Below are 16,383 nucleotides of genomic sequence, written 5' to 3'. Positions count from 1 at the left end.
CACCTTGAACCATTTCACCTTGCTTGCTATAAATCTTTTTTTGATATTCTTCCATTAAGTGAACTTGGGCTTGAAGTGTCTTAGGTGAGAACACTCTGTATATAGAGAAGAACAGACACAGCAGCATACTTTTGAAAAATTTAAATTTATATTCTTCTAAACTAATGTCCTATATTGGAGGTTGCATTTGCTGGGGCTATATTCAGATTAAGATGGGATTTTTGGTTTAGTGTGTGTGTGTGTGTGTGTGTGTGTGTGTGTGTGTGTGTGTGTGTTAGAAAGTTTATTGGAACCCGGGTGTGGTGGCTTATATTTCCAGCATTTAGGAAGCTGAGACTGGAGGATCCTGCTTCACAAACAGCCTCAGCTACTTAGTGAGGCCCTCTGTAACTCAGTGAAACCTGATTTCAAAATAAAGAATAAAAAGTAGGGCAGGGGGTGTAGCTCAGAGGCCGAATACCCCTGGGTTTCATCCCCAGACCTAAAAAAAATTATTGCAAGTGCTCTGGGGAACTGAACTGTGCTTGGGATGGAATGCAGTAAGATGAACAGAGAGAATAGACTACATTGTAGTCATGATGAAGGGTCTATTGATCCCATAAAAACATCTACAATTGAATTGCCCCATGGGATTGATCACATGAAGGAAAGAGAGCTTCTGTTTCTACACTCATATTTACTAATATTTGGATGAAATCTTCCTCCATAATGGGGAATGGGTAGCATGACCCAGAACAAAGAGACTCTCTTTAGCAAGGGTAGCCTTCAGCCCATAGGGAGATACAGAGATAAAGTCAGTTGAGAGCTCTCAGCTACCAACATTCTTGAAGGTGGTGAAATGGATGTTTCAGTCTCAAAGAGTTGGTCTGGGCAGGGCACTATGGCATCCAAAACAGTCAGATCCAATGCCTCATATAATACACTCTAGAATAAGCTCCTCTAGGGTTTCATAGATGCTTCTAGAAATATTAAAAGAGGAAGGTTGGTGGGATGAGCTCTTGCTTTAGCTGCTTTACTTGGTCTCAAGGCAACAAATCAACATGTTTTTTCTACTGTCCACTCCAGATTTTATTCACCTTTAGAAAGCATCTCTTTTTGTCTAGACTTCACATATGCTGAGATGAACAAGATCTCATCTTCGAAAGGTTTGAGCCTCTGGTCTGAGTCCCTGTTCACCATGTTCTTCACAGTATGTGGCTGCTGAATTTGTCCATTTACCATCAAAATTGTTTCAGAGAGTACCAAGAGACTTAAAGAGATCAACTAGATTTTTCAAGTGGGTTACTGAGAGTGAGAATAACCACCTTTTGATCCTAACCCCATGCATTATATCTGTTGGGGACAGCACCATCAGGTCACTGATTCAGGGTGTGACACTATATTCTGGAAAAGGATTCCTCATTCTCTCAGCATGTCATTTGCAAGTCAGTGCCTCAGTGTCCCTTCAACATGCCATCCTTTTGCTCCACCGGGACAGCATCATACAGTTAACACAATAAGTGATAACTGCAGTGGACTTCATTTTTGTTTGACCACTGCAAAGTATGTGGGATCCTGGGTCAGTGGATCAAACACTAAGTAAACTCAGGGACTCTAGGTTAGGCCCTGTAGGCAGCAAGGACAACACGTACCCAGAATGATTTTAGTCAAGTTGAATTGTTGCTTCTTGTAAGATGAAAACAAACTCAATCAACTTACCAACAAGAGTGCAGTCAAGCTTCTTGAGGAATGGTTCCACATGAGGGACTTATATTTGGCCTCTACTATTAGCAAATTGGCAAGTTAGCAGCAGAAGAAACTAGATCAGCCTTAGTGAGTGGGAACTAATACTGCCAGGACATACATAGCTACCATCCTTACCATTAAGGCTATTCAAACCATGCTTCCAACATACCAGTACAAAGTGGGTAGTAGCCAAGGCTGACTCACAACTGGCTGGCTTATTCTGACTACTTAGTTGTTTAATTCTCTTCTCAGCTGGATACTCTCTGATGGGAGCCATATGTAATCAAAGCCTCATGCCCATTTATTTACTTGGTAATCTCTTAAGTCCATTTATATATCTAATTCTCATGCCTCCTTCCATATTTTATACTAAAGTGCCTTATCCCACCAGTAAAGCTGTTTTTAAATTTTTATGAATCTTTATATGTTCTAACATCAGGGAACTTGAACTTCTCTTTTTATATAGTAGATGATCAGTTTCACTACCCAAAGCATTTTATTACTCTCAGCAACAGTCACCCAATTCCATGGTTCTTATAATTACTATCTTTTATATTTCTTAAAGCCTCAGTACTATACCCACAAGTGTATTTTCCCTCACTGCTATCTCTTGTCAACTCACTGTTAATGAAAGTTTAATGGATGCTGTCTTGCTATATATTCTTAACTGTCAGTGTTTCATGTACCACAAGTGATGAAACGGTCATGTAAAACTGTCAACCACATACTCTCCCAATAGCTGGGATGGAGAAAAAAATAACCAGTGCTTCAGTCCTAAAGAGAGTTTAAAAGACAGTAAACTAAGTGGGACAACACAGCATATACTGTACTGTTTATTCCATAAAGTTTAGAAAATGCAAAAAGCATAAAAGGAAAGATAAACACCACCCAGATGTAACTACAACAAATATTTTGATAATTTACATATTTTTTCCCTTTGGTATTATATTTTCTACATACTTGAAACTATACGCAAAGCATTGTTTTAAATGTTGCCAATCATTTAATACAAGTTAAGTAATTATTCACATTATTATTAAGGACAATTTTATATCCCTATTTTTTTAATTTTTTTGCAGATGATATTATCCTTTTATATTTTTATTTGAATCGTATTGAAAGTGGCATACATTCACACAGTTTTTGGTGCCCCCCGACTTTGCTTACCCCCCTCTCAACAATAAGTATTTAGGTTGACCATTCCCCATTCACATTTAGACACATATTCAAATGCAGTTCCTCCACTTAATAAACCTCAGCCTTCTTTTTTTGCCTTTATTTTTTATTTTTAAAATTTTTTATTGGTACATTGTACTCATACATCTTTTTTATTAATTTTTTTATTGGTGCATTGTAGTCATACATCAAATGGGGTAAACAACTTGCATAGACATACATGCACACATCACCCAGCCAACCCCCACCCAGTCCCCACCCTACTCCCTCCCCAACCCTCCCGCCCATGCTTGGTTTAGTGGTTGACTTTGATATGAATGAGTACATCATTCGCTTTAAAGCGTTTCCCTCTCCCCACCTGCAATCCCCACATTTAGGTTGTCTTATTTGCTTCTCTATAGGATCTCTTTCTTCACCTGGAGTTCCTCCTATGACCCAATTCACCCTAGCTTTCACATATTAGGGAAAGCATCCAATTCCTTACTTTTATGACTGACTAATCTCACTTAGCATAATGTCCTCACGATCCATCCATTTCCCTGAAAATACCGCAATTGTATTTTTTTTTTTTATGGCTGAGTAAAATTCCATTGTGTACATATCTCACAGTATTGTAACCCATTCACCTGTTGAAGGACATCTTGGCTGGTTCCACAGTTTGGCTATGGCGAATTGTGCAGCTATGAACATAGATACACATTCATTAGTTTGGTAGTTTGGTTTCCTTTCTTTTGGGTAGATACCCAGAAGCGGTATTGCTGCAGCAAAAGGTAGACTTGTTCCCATTCTTCTGAGGATTCTCATACTGTTTTCCAAAGTGGTTGCACTAATTTGCAATCCCACCAACAATGTTTGAGAGTTTCCACTTCTCTACATCCTCACCAGCATTTATTATTGTTCCTGTTTTGAATGATTGCTATTCTAGTTGAAGTTAGGTGAAATCTCAGGGTAGTTTTGATTTGCATCTCTCTGATTGCCAATGATGTTAAGCATTTTTTCATGCATTTAATGGCCATTTGAATTTCTTCTTTTGTGAAGTTTCTATTTAGTTCACTTGCCCATTTTGTTATTGGATGATTTGTTTTTGTATTGGATGATTTGATTTGTTCAGTTTCTTGAGTTCTCTATATATTATAGATATTAGTCCTCTATTGGAGGGGTAGGTGGCAAAAATCTTCTCCCATTTTGTTGGCTCTTGATTGAGGTTCTTGACAGTTTCCTTTGCTGAACAGAAATTCTTCAATTTCATGCAATCCCACACACTGATTTGCCTTTTGGTTTGTTATGCTTTTGGGGTCTTGTTGAGAAATTTGTTGTCTGTGCCTATGTGTTGAAGTGTTGGACCTATGCCCACTTTGAGAAGCCTTAAGCTCTCTGGTTTGATTTCCAAGTCCTTGATCCATCTTGAATTGATTCTTGTGTAGGGTGAGGAAGTGGGATAAATTTCCAATTTTCTGCATATGGTTAACCAGTTTTGCCAACACCATTTGTTGAAGAGGCTATCTTTTTGCCAGTGTATGTGTTTGGCCCCTTTGTCAAAAATCAATTGGCTGAAAGTGCATGGACTTGTTTCTGGGTCTTCTATTCAGCCCCATTGGCCTATGTATTTGTTTTTGTGCCAGTACCATGCTGTTTTTATTACAATGGCTTTGTAATAAAATTTTTATTACAATGGCATGGCATAGTTTAAAATCAGGTATTATGATTCCTCCTGCATACTTTTTGTTGCTGAGAACTACTTTGGCTATTCTGGGCCTTTTGTTATTCCAGATAAATTTAAGGACTTATTTTTCTATGTCTGTGAGGAATGATTTTGGTAGTTTAATGGGCATTGCATTGAATCTGTAGATCACTTTTGGAAGTATGGCCATTTTGATAATATGTATTCTGCCTATCTATGAGCATGGAAGATCTTTCCATCTTCTAAGATCTTCGATTTCTCTTTTTTAATGTTTTATAATTTTCTCTGTAGAGATCTTTTACCTCCTTGGTTAAGTTTATTTCTAAGTATTTTATTTTTTTGTGGGTGATTTTGAGTGGAAGTGTTTTCTCAATTTCTTTTTTAGTGAGTTTATGGTTAGTGTATAGAAAAGCTGATTTTTTAAGATTGATTTTGTATCCAGACACTTTGCTGAATTTTTTATTAGTTCTTTAAGCCTTTTGGTTGAGTTCATTGGATTTTCTAAATATCATATCATGTCATCTGCAAATAGTGAAAGTTTGAGTTCTTCTTTCCCTATTTGTACTCATTTGATTTTCTTCTCTTGCCTTATTGCTCTGGCTAGAGTCTCTAGTACTATATTGAAGAGAAGTGGTCATAATGGACATCCTTGTTTTGTTCCTGTTTTTAGGGGGAATTCTTGAAAATTTTCCCCATTTAGTATGATGTTGGCTGTGGGCTTATTGTAGATTGCCTTGATGATGTTGAGATATGTTCCTTCTATTCCGATTCTGTGCAGTGCTTTTATCATAAATGGATGTTGGATTTTATCAAATGCTTTTTCAGCATCTATTGAAATGATCATGTGATTTTTGTCTTTGATTCTGTTTATAAGATGAATTACATGGATTGATTTTCATATTTTGAACCAGGCTTGCATTGCTGGGTTAAACCCTACCTGGTTATAATGTATGATTTTCTTTATGTGTTTTTTAATGTGTGTTGCTTGTATTTTGTTTAGCAGTTTTGCATCCAAATGCATCAAATATATAGGCCTGTAATTCTCCTTCCTTGGACTGTCTTTGTTTGGTTTTGGTATTAATGTGGCATTGACTTCATAGAATGTATTTGGGAGAATTCCATTTTTTTTCTATTTCATGAAATAGATTGAGAAGTATTGGTGTTAGCTCCTCTATGAAGGTTTTATAGAATTTACTTAAGAAACCATCTGGTCCTGGGCTTTTCTTTGATGGTAGGCCCTTTATTGCTGTTTCAATCTCTTTGAATGTTATTGGTTAGTTTAAGTGTTCTATATTTTCCTGACTCAGTTTAGGAAGGTTGTATTTATCTAGAAAATTGTCAATTTCCTCCAGATTTTCCATTTTGTTGGAGTATAGTTTTTCAAAGTAGTTTCTGATAATCCTCTGGATTTCTACACTGTCAGTAGTAATATCTTCTTTTTCATCTCTTATCTTCTTAATTCGGGTTGAATCTCTCTTTTTTAGTTAGGTTCATTAGTGGTTTGTTGATCTTGTTAATTTTTTTGAGAACCATCTTAATGAGATTAAAAAAAAAAAAACTTGTGTAGAGAGATACATGCACACATCGCTCAATTAGTGCTTACCCAATCTCAACCTCATTTTCTCCCCATCCCTCCTTCCCAAGCTTGGCTTAGTGATTGCCTTTGATATCTTTGTTTAAGTACATCATGTGCTTTAGAGAGTTTCCCTCTTCCTCCCTTTCATCCTCTCAGTTGGGTCACCTTATTTGCTCCTCTATATGATCTCCTTTATCTAGAGTTGCTCCTATTACCCATTTCTTTTTAGCTTTCTCATATTAGGGAAAGCATCTGATTTCTTTTTTTGTGTGACTTACTAATCTCACTTAGCATAATGTACTCCAGTTTTATCCATTTCCCTGTAAATTATGTAATTGTGTTCTTCTTTATGGCTGAGTAAAATTCCATTGTGTACCTATCCCACAGTTTTGTAGTCTATTCATCTGTTGATGGACATCTTGGCTGGTTCCATAGTTTGGCAATGGTGAATTATGCAGCTATAAACATAGATAAACATGCATTAGTCTGGTAGTTTGGTTTCCTTTCTTTTGGGTAGAAACCCAGAAGTGCTATTGGTGTATTAAGTGGTAAGTTTATTTCCATTCTTCCGAGGATCCTCCATACTATTTTCCAAAGTGTTTACACTAATTTGTAAGACTTTAAATATTTCCTCTTGTTGATGTACAAAATGACTCTAATGATTTGTGATATGTTGTGTTCTTCTATATTTTTTCAAATATGAATAATATCAATATAAATTTAAGTTGTTCCCTAATCTAAATATATCAGAAAGAGCTTTCTTCCTTTTGGTAAATTTATATGTAAAAACATGTTCATCCCTGGGCGTGGTGGCGCACGCTTGTAATCCCTGCGCTTGGGAGGCTGAGACAGGAGGATCACACAGGTCCGAAGCCAACATCAGCTACTTAGTGAGGCTCTCAGCAACTTAGTGAGACCCTGTTTCAAAATAAAGAATATAAAATAGGGCTGGGAGTATAGCCCAGAGGTAGAAAGCCTCTGGGTTCCACCCCCAGTACCACCAAAAAAAAACCAAAAAACAAAACAAAACAAAACAAAAATGTTCATCACTTTCTCTGTTTTCCCTTTTTAAATTTTGGAAGTAGTGGTTGTGGTGAAAGAAGAACTCACATCTGGATATCTCCTAATTTTTGTATCTTTATTAAATTCTGCTATTATCAACTTTATTATTTAGAGTTAGTTAATTGAGCTGCCTAACCCTAAGGTTTTTATATCAATAAGCGTTCTTACCCTTTTCCCTCACACCTATATTGAAATACCCACTCTACTAATATGGAAGAGACTGTTTATATTGATGACATGTTTGAGACAGGAAAATAGTACAATGGAAAAAATAGAAATAAAGCAAAAACAATAAAAACATTTTTCTTTCAAATTATATCCCAATTTGCATAGTTTCAGGATCAGACATATTTGTACAGAGAAATAAAAAATACTAATCATTAGTTTTGCTGCAAAACAGATAAAGGCTGAGACTGATGGTCCAGATGCTTGCTGATATTCACAATGTCAACAGAGCATCTGGATGGTTGACTGGACCTTTCTTTCATTACCAGGATGCCTGTTCTATTTTGTGGAAAAATTGCAAGTTTTTCTTACTCACAAAATAATGCACGAAGACAAAAATACATACAATTGTATGTGATCCCCAGCTAGTATGTTTAAAAGTGAATGTCTCTTTTGGAACCCTCATAAATGGAAATATTAGGCAGCTTATTATAGCAGCAGGAAAGATGGAAGAAATACAAAGGATGGAAGGAATGAAGAGACTCATATCCTACTGCAAATAAACAAAGGGAAGGCTTTTAGAATAGACTGCTCTGTGAGCCATCCCAAGTTGGTATGCATTTATTTCTTTCATCTTAAGCTTTTTCAAACTGTGGCCTTTCCAAAAGTCAAATATCTTCCTAATTAAGGGAAGATCCCACAGATCCTTCCTTTTCAGAGTATCTAGAATGATGAGATTGGGCTCCTTCAAGCTATGATGCTGAGGAATTAAAAAATAACTACATCCAAATTCTTGATTGGAATGGGATATTTAGAGGATTTGGATGGATGACTCATCCCCTGCCCTCAACCATGCAGAGAGAGGAGGAGAGACAATTATATTTTCTTTCTTTCTTTCTCTTTCTTTCTTTCTTTCTTTCTTTCTTTCTTTCTTTCTTTCTTTCTTTCTTTCTTTTTTTGTGGTACTGGAGATGGAACCCAGGGGCATTCTACCTCTGAATGACACCCCCAGCCTTAATTTTTATTCTTTATTTTGAAACATGATCTTACTAAGTTGCAGAGAGCCTAAATAAGTAACTGAGGCTGGCTTTGAACCTATGCAATCTTCCTGTCTCAGCCTCCCAAGTACTGGGATTACAAGTGTTTGCCACCATGCTTGGCTGACATCTATTTTTTTTCTAAATGAAAGAGGAAGTAAGCCTTCTCAATTTCTTATTTTTTCTTCTCCTCTACTTCCTTAGCTTGGTGGGGACTTTGGAAATGAGACTAACTTATTTTTGTACTGGGGATTGAACCAAGGGGGCATTCTACCTTCAATCTATATTCCCAACCTCCTTTTGTAAAAATTCTGAAATAGGGTCTCAATAGGTTACTTAGAGTCTCTCTAAGTTGCTGAGTCTGGTCTTGAAACTGTAATTCTTTTATCTCAGCCTCCTAAATGCTGGTATTATAAGTGTGTACCACCACACCTGGCTGAAATCAAATGCATCAAGAAATTTTATTTTTTCTTCAAGAGTTTTTGTTTATTCCATATTTGTTATGAATATAAATTACATAATACTCATATAGTAACTAGAAGCACAATATAACATTATTTTATTTCTTAAACATTCAATGTGTGCTGTGTATACACTAGGCACCCAAGTACCCAAAATATGTGAAAAAATTATTCCTAATACTGACTCTTTCCTTGTCTTTTATTCACTCCTCAACCCTCAAAAATAGCACTCCTGCTCCTATAGTTAATTAAAATTTATTTTGCCAAGGTCAATGATAACCTCTTTCTTGATAAATTCAATAGACAATTTATATCTTATTTGTTCTCTCAGCAACATTCCACAATGCTTACCAATTTTTCCTTAAAATAACCTCTTCTCAGGCTTCTGCAGTACCAGGCTGCCTGAATTCCCCACCACTTCTCTCTGTTACCATTTTTCGTAGGGTCTTGGCATGCTTCTTCCTCCTCTGCTAACCTTCCAAATGTTTTTCCTCAAGGTTCTGTCACAGACTGTCTTCTTTCACCCTTCTTGCCTTTTCTTGCCTTACCTTCTCTTTTCTTATCTCCTCTTCTCTCCTATTCTAATTCTACTCAGTCTTCTGAGTAAACAAATGCATTTCCACTACTCTCCAATCTGTAAGTCTACACTTACCATATAGATTCTTTTATATTTCTTTGTTTCAAGTTCTCACTAATTGCAGAGGCTGGCCATGAACCTGAAATTCTTTCTTCTCAGCTTTCCAAGTACTGAGATATAGACAAGTATCACCACATTCAGCTTATATTTTTTTCTGAGTCTTTACAACTGCTTGTTAGCCCATATATCAAACTAATGCTTGAAAATTTTTATTTTATTTTCTCACAGACACTGAACCAAAGAAAATCTTATAGTCTTCTCCAATGAATTTGACTCATCCATTTTTTCTTTCTCACTGAATGATACAATTATCCAACCCATAGTGTGTGTGTCAGAAATATTAGTGACATGGTTAGTACTTCTTTTTCTCACACATTCCATTAATTACTGGTTCAACAGAATTTAATTAAAACATTTTCAATACATCCATTGCCTTTTTTCTTCTCCCTGCTAATATCTAATACCTTACAATTTCTCCTAGATTAGCATTTGACTCATCACACATGCATGCAAAAATTTGGAAGATGATAATTAGTAGAGACCTTTTTTGTTGTTGTTGTTACTAATATTGGGGGTTGAAATCAAATGTGTTCTATGTCTAAGCTACACTCTTGTCATTTTTGCTTTTTTATTTTGAAACGGGGTCTCTCTAAATTTATTCTTCTGTCTCAGCCTCCCAAGCACTGGGATTACAGGTACATGGCACTATGCCTAGCTGATATAGTACATCCTTATGAAGATGTCTTAATGTTTGCCAAACTAGAATAAAGAAGGGCCTATTGGATGGACTGCAGAATTTCTTCATGTTTTCCCATGTCCACCTGATAGTTCACTGGAATAGACTTTGTATGGAAATTTAAAAGTCTCTTCTACTCCTGATTTCCTCATTTTCTCTCCCAACTGTCCCTTTGGTTTTTCCCTTTCATTCTCATCCCAACTGCTTTAAAATTCTTAGGGTTCAATAATCACTGCCATACCATTCTACTGAGCAGCTGTATATTTTTACTGTGTGTGTCATAGTAAAAGAAACCTTTAGTATTTCAGATGCTTCAGACCATAAACAAAACAAAAACAATTTTCTTTTGTTAGCACTGAGTGTCTCTTGTGGCTCACACTTTTGTATTACCATGCTTTCCAAATCTTTTCTTTTTCTTCTTTTCTTTTTTTTAAATTTCATATTGGTGCATTGTAGTCATACATCTTAATGGAGTACAAGATAGTGGAGGCATACATGCATACCTCACCCAATTAGCCCTTACCAAAGTCCTGCCCCATTCTCTCCCCCTCCCTTCTGCTCACCTTCCAATTGGCTCTGTTCAATATTCCACTTATCTCTCATTATGCCTATCATTCTTTTCTTTCTTTCTTTTTTTTTTTTGTTTTGGGGGGATTTCAGAGCTTGGACTCAGAAGCATTCTACCTTCAAGATATACCCCAACCCTTTATATTTTATTTTGAAACATTGTGTCACTAAGTTTCTGAGGATCTTACTATGTTACTGAATCTAGCTGATAACCTGTGATCCTGTTTCAGCTGCCCAAGTATGGGATTACATGTGTTCACTACCAATCCTGGCTATCATGTCCCAGTTCTTCATGTTTGGCTAGTGATTGACTTTGATATCTTTGTTTAAGTACATGATGTGCTTTAGAGAGTTTTCCTCTTCCCCCCTCCTATCCCCTCAGTTAAGTAACCTTATTTGCTCCTCTATAGGATCTCCTTTATCTAGAGTTGTTCCTATTGCCCATTTTTTCTTAGCTTTCACATATTAGAGAAAGCATCTGATTTCTTTTTTTGTGTGTGTGACTGACTAATCTCACTTAGCATAATGTACTCCATTTTCATCCATTTCCCTGTAAATAATGTAATTGGGTTTTTCTTTATGGCTGAGTAAAATTCCATTGTATATATATCCCACAGTTTTGTAATCCATTTATTTGTTGATGGACATCTTGGCTGGTTCCATAGTTTGGCAACAGTGAATTGTGTAGCTATGAACATAGATAAGTATGCATTAGTTTGCTAGTTTGATTTCCTTTTCTTGGGTAGAAACCCAGAAGTGCTATTGCTGGATCAAATGGTAAGTTTATTCCTATTCTTCTGAGGATCCTCCATACAGATTTCCAAAGTGGTTGCACTAATTTGCAATCTCACCAACAATATATTAGAGTCACCACTTCTCTACATTCTCATCAGCATTTGTTGGTGTTTGTGTTTTAGTTGGGGTTATGTGAAATCTTAAGGTAGTTTTGACTTTGAGCATTTATGTATGCATTTATTGGTCACTTGAATTTATATTTTTGTGAAGTGTCTATTTAATTCCCTTGACCATTTTTATTGTGTTATTTGTTTTCATGATACTGAGTTTCTTAAGTTCTCTGTATAGTCTAGATATTAGTCGCTATTGAAGGAGATGACAAAAATCATCTTCCATTCTGTTGGCTCTTGGTTGAGGTTCTTGATAGTTTTTCTTTGCTGTACAGAAGCTCTTCCGTTTAATGCAATTTCAGGTATTGATATGTCTTTTAGTTTCTTGAGTCTTTGGGGTCTCATTGAAAAATTTTTCTTGTTTTGTTTTGTTTTGTTTTTTGTGGTATTAGGGTTCCTGGAAGCCCTTCTACCTCTGGGATACACTCCCAGACCTATTTTATATTTTGAAACATGGTCTCTTAAACCAGCATGGCTAGCTTAAAACCTGCGTGATCCTCCTGTCTCCACATCCCAAGTGCAGGGATTACAAATGTGCACCACCATGCCCGGCTTGAAAAAGTTTTTATCTGTGTTGCAATGTTGGGCCTAAGCCCTCTTCAAGGAGCCTCAGAGTCTCTGGTCTAATTTTCAAGTCTTTGATCCATCTTGAATTGATTCTTGTGCAAGGTGAGAAAGTGGAATTAATTTCCAATTTTCTGCATATGGTTTGCCATTTTTGCCAACACCATTTGTTGAACATGCTCTCTTTTTTCCAGTGTATGTTTTTCACCCCTTTGTCAAAAATTAAATGGCTGTAAGCCATTTAAACTTGTTTCAGGGTCTTCTATTCTGCTCCATTGGTCTATGTATCTATTTTTGTGCCAGTACTATGCTCTCTTTATTAAAGCAATCAACAATAGGCCCACAGCCAACATCATATTAAATGGGGAAAAACTGTGAGAATTTTCTCTAAAAAAAGGAACAAGACAAGGATGTCCATTATCACCCACTTCTTCTCAATACACTATCTGAGACTATATCCAGAGCAATAAAGCAAGACAAGTAAATCAAAGGAGTATAAATAGAAAAAGAATAGATCAACTTTCACTATTTGCATAATACTTGATACTATACTTAGAAGATCCAACAATCTAAACCAAAAGGCTTATAGAACTGATCATCCAATTCAGCATGTTGTCTGGATAAAAAAAAATTAATCTTAACAAACTGAAAGTTTTCTGTATACTATCTATAAATCCATTGAGAAAGAAATCCATAAAATACTTTTACTCAGGATATCCAACAAAAAATAAATATTTAGGAATAAACTTAACCAAGGAGGTAAAAGACCTCTACGAAAAATATAAAACATTGAATAGAAATCAAAGAAGACCTTAGAAGATGGAAGGATCTTCCATGTTCATGAATAGGCAGAATAAATATTGAATATCATCAAAATTGCCATACTTCCAAATGATTCAACACAATAACCATTTAATTACCAAGATAATTTTTTATATACATAGAAAAATCAGTCCTTATATTCATTTGGAACAACAAAAACCCCAAAATAGCTAAAGTTGTTCTCAGCTACAAAAAGAAAATGCAGGAGGAATCATAACACCTGACTTTAAACTATATTACAAAGCAAGATCTTTCTCTCTAGGATTGGAGGTAAAGAAAAGAAGAGGGAACTACCGTACTTTGTTAATTGTTAATGGTCCTGCTGACCTTCCAATTGGCTCTGTTTAATATTCCACTCATCTCATATTATGCCTATTTTTCTTTTATTCTTTTATTTTTGTTTTGGTGGGGGGATTTCAGAGCTTGAACCCAGAAGCATTCTACCTTCAAGATATACCCCAACCCTTTATATTTTATTTTGAAACATTGTGTCACTAAGTTTCTGAGTGCCTTACTAAGTTACTGAGTCTGGCTGAGAACCTGTGATCCTGTTTCAGCCTCCCAAGTATGAAATTACAAGTGTGCACTACCAAGCCTGGCTATCATGTCCCATTTCTTCCTTTGTTTTAGCTTCAGCCAAATAGGATTTCCTTCAAATTCTAACATCATTAAAACTTTTATTATCTATAGTCCTTTGTACATGTTACTTTCTCTGTCCCAACATAGACATTTATTATGTCTCTTTCTTTGGCTTCAAATTATTTTTATCTCTCATCTCATCCCCAGTTCTTTCTATGAGCAGATAGAAGAAAATGTGCATCTGAGTCTCATCTTGGTATTTGTATATATCATATCCTGTTTACTTATGTGTATCTACTGAGTCATCTCAATAATAGCAACAACAACAAAAATCCTCATGGTGAATTCCTAATTTCTGAATTTTAAAAAAGTGACTTTTGTTGGGATTGATATTCTCTGTTAGCTGATAAATATGTTCAGGTAGGATATTTTTTAGATGTGATTTCTAATTAGTGTCATGCCAGGAAGTCTTCCAGAAGTGGAATAAAGTCAAAAGTTCATCTTGCAAAGGTACAGGAAAGGAAAGCCTGGATGAGTTATGAACCAATATTTAATCTTCAGTGTTGGTGTCACAGAGATGTAGATAAAGGATTGTTTTAGCATAAGGTATTAAATACCTTTCAAGGTACTCTGTACTACTAAAACAAGAAAAAAATTTATCCACAGTAGTTTTCTGGACTTCAAAGAGTTGTTATTGATATCATTATTTAGTAGGAGAATTTCTATCAACAGAGTTGATGCATCTCTGGCTCCTAATTTAAATGTGATTTTTTTTCCTATGAGCAAGAAGGATGTCATTATCTGTTAGATGTAATGGTGGAAGCAAAGCAGAAGGAAGCAGATAATATAAAATTGTGAGCTTGAGAGTAACACTATTTGGAAACAAAAACAATCCCAGGAGAAAGAATTGGGTAGCCTTGATAGGTTTTCTGATTCATATTTTTCAACAAATTGTTTTTAGATCTCTAATCAATTCTATGCATTCTATGCCATGTTTCTCTTCTCTATTATGTATCTTAAAAATCACTTTAACCTTAAAGAAGCAGAGTTGGCATACTAAGAGCACAATAGCTGCTAGTGCATCACTATTTTTATACCTTTAACAATGATCTTTATTATTTTTCTAAGGTTATAATGAATCTAAAGGAAACAAGCAGCAGAAGATAAAATGAAAGGCACTATTTTAAAATTAGCAGCACTATTTTACAATGAGAAAATAATTTATTTAGAGCTTTACCTTTAAAAAATTACTTTATCCATGCTTTCTCAGAATTATTGAAACATAAAAAATGAAGAAATTTTGCAATTTTGTTTTTTTTCTTTTTGCTTTTTATTTAATTTCATGTCAGAATAGTGTTACTTCTTGAGCTCAGTATTACATATGTAACAAACACATACCCCTCAATTTGAGCCCCAGTATATAGCACAGTATTATAGGTATGGATCAAATAACTCTTAGGTAGGTCTGTTTACTAAGGAGATACAAGTGACCAAAGCCTCTGTGTGTACTCCTTGAGAAGTCTGTAAAGTTGAGGCTTTTAGCCAAGTTTCTGATTATTATATTTCTCAGAGATACTGAGCCAATGTGTGCAATGGAACACTGCTGTGAGCAAACCATATATGTCAAAAAGTAATTGTGAGCATATGAAATATATGTCAGGATATAGGTATAGCACAGGGACAGATGACTGGCCAGATATGCTAAGAAAATGGGGCAGAAGAAGGATGTAACTAACATGCCCAAGACAAATTAATGGACACACATCCTGGGCACACATCCACAGGATGGGACAAGTAGAAGACAAGATAAAGATCAAATAATGGACATACATCCCAGATACATGTCCATAGGATAAAACAGCTGGGAAAGTAAGTAACAGCCAAAGCAATGAACCTATGTAATCAGTGACATCAGTTTAGGGTATATATGCCCTGGCAAATGACCAGACCAGTGGCTCTGACCCACTGTCTCTGAGACTGAAAATTAGCCTGGTCGGGGAGTGGGGGACACTTTCCTGGTAGCTTCTGGACAATTCCTCTAGATGACAGTCTGGCTCATCCCTGTCTGACTCCTCGGACCTCGAGCATCTGTACCTTGACCATCAATGACTCCTGTGGCCACGATCCTGAACCTAGGTTACCTGGAGAGACCCGTTTGCCTCAGATAACCAAATGCTATCTGGCCAGTGGCTTAGTTAAAGATGGGAATGTTATGAACATTATAAAATAAACCAAATATTTGTGAAATACATTAATTGTGACCTGCCATTCTTGCCCCTGTGTCATTAAGACTAGTAATAGCACCATTAAGCATGCTCATTTAGGCAGTAATTTCTGTCATCTCTTATCAAGCTTTATTAGGATGGTTAGCAAGCAACTAAACTGAGACTCAATTACTCATTTTGGTTTTGTTTTATTTTATTTCCCTTTTCTCCACTCACACAAAGGGCATTAACTAGAATTAACTTGATGAGGCCTCAGAAGGCAAGCTAGAAGGAGAAATAAGGAAGGCAAATGCAAAGTTTCACCTTAAACAGCACAAATTTACTCTGAGTGGTAAGGCATTGGCTCTGTCATTCTGGAAGATGCTGCAGCAATGTCAGGAGAGTACAGAAAAGCAATTAATAGAGACCAAGTGCCATATATTGCTCTCACTGCAGCTTGAGACACTCTTGATTGTGGTTCCTGGG

Source organism: Muscardinus avellanarius (assembly GCF_963383645.1).
Source record: "Muscardinus avellanarius genome assembly, chromosome: 15".
NCBI lineage: Eukaryota > Metazoa > Chordata > Mammalia > Rodentia > Gliridae > Muscardinus > Muscardinus avellanarius.
The sequence above is the reverse complement of the archived record's forward strand: the minus strand, read 5'-3'. Positions refer to the sequence as shown.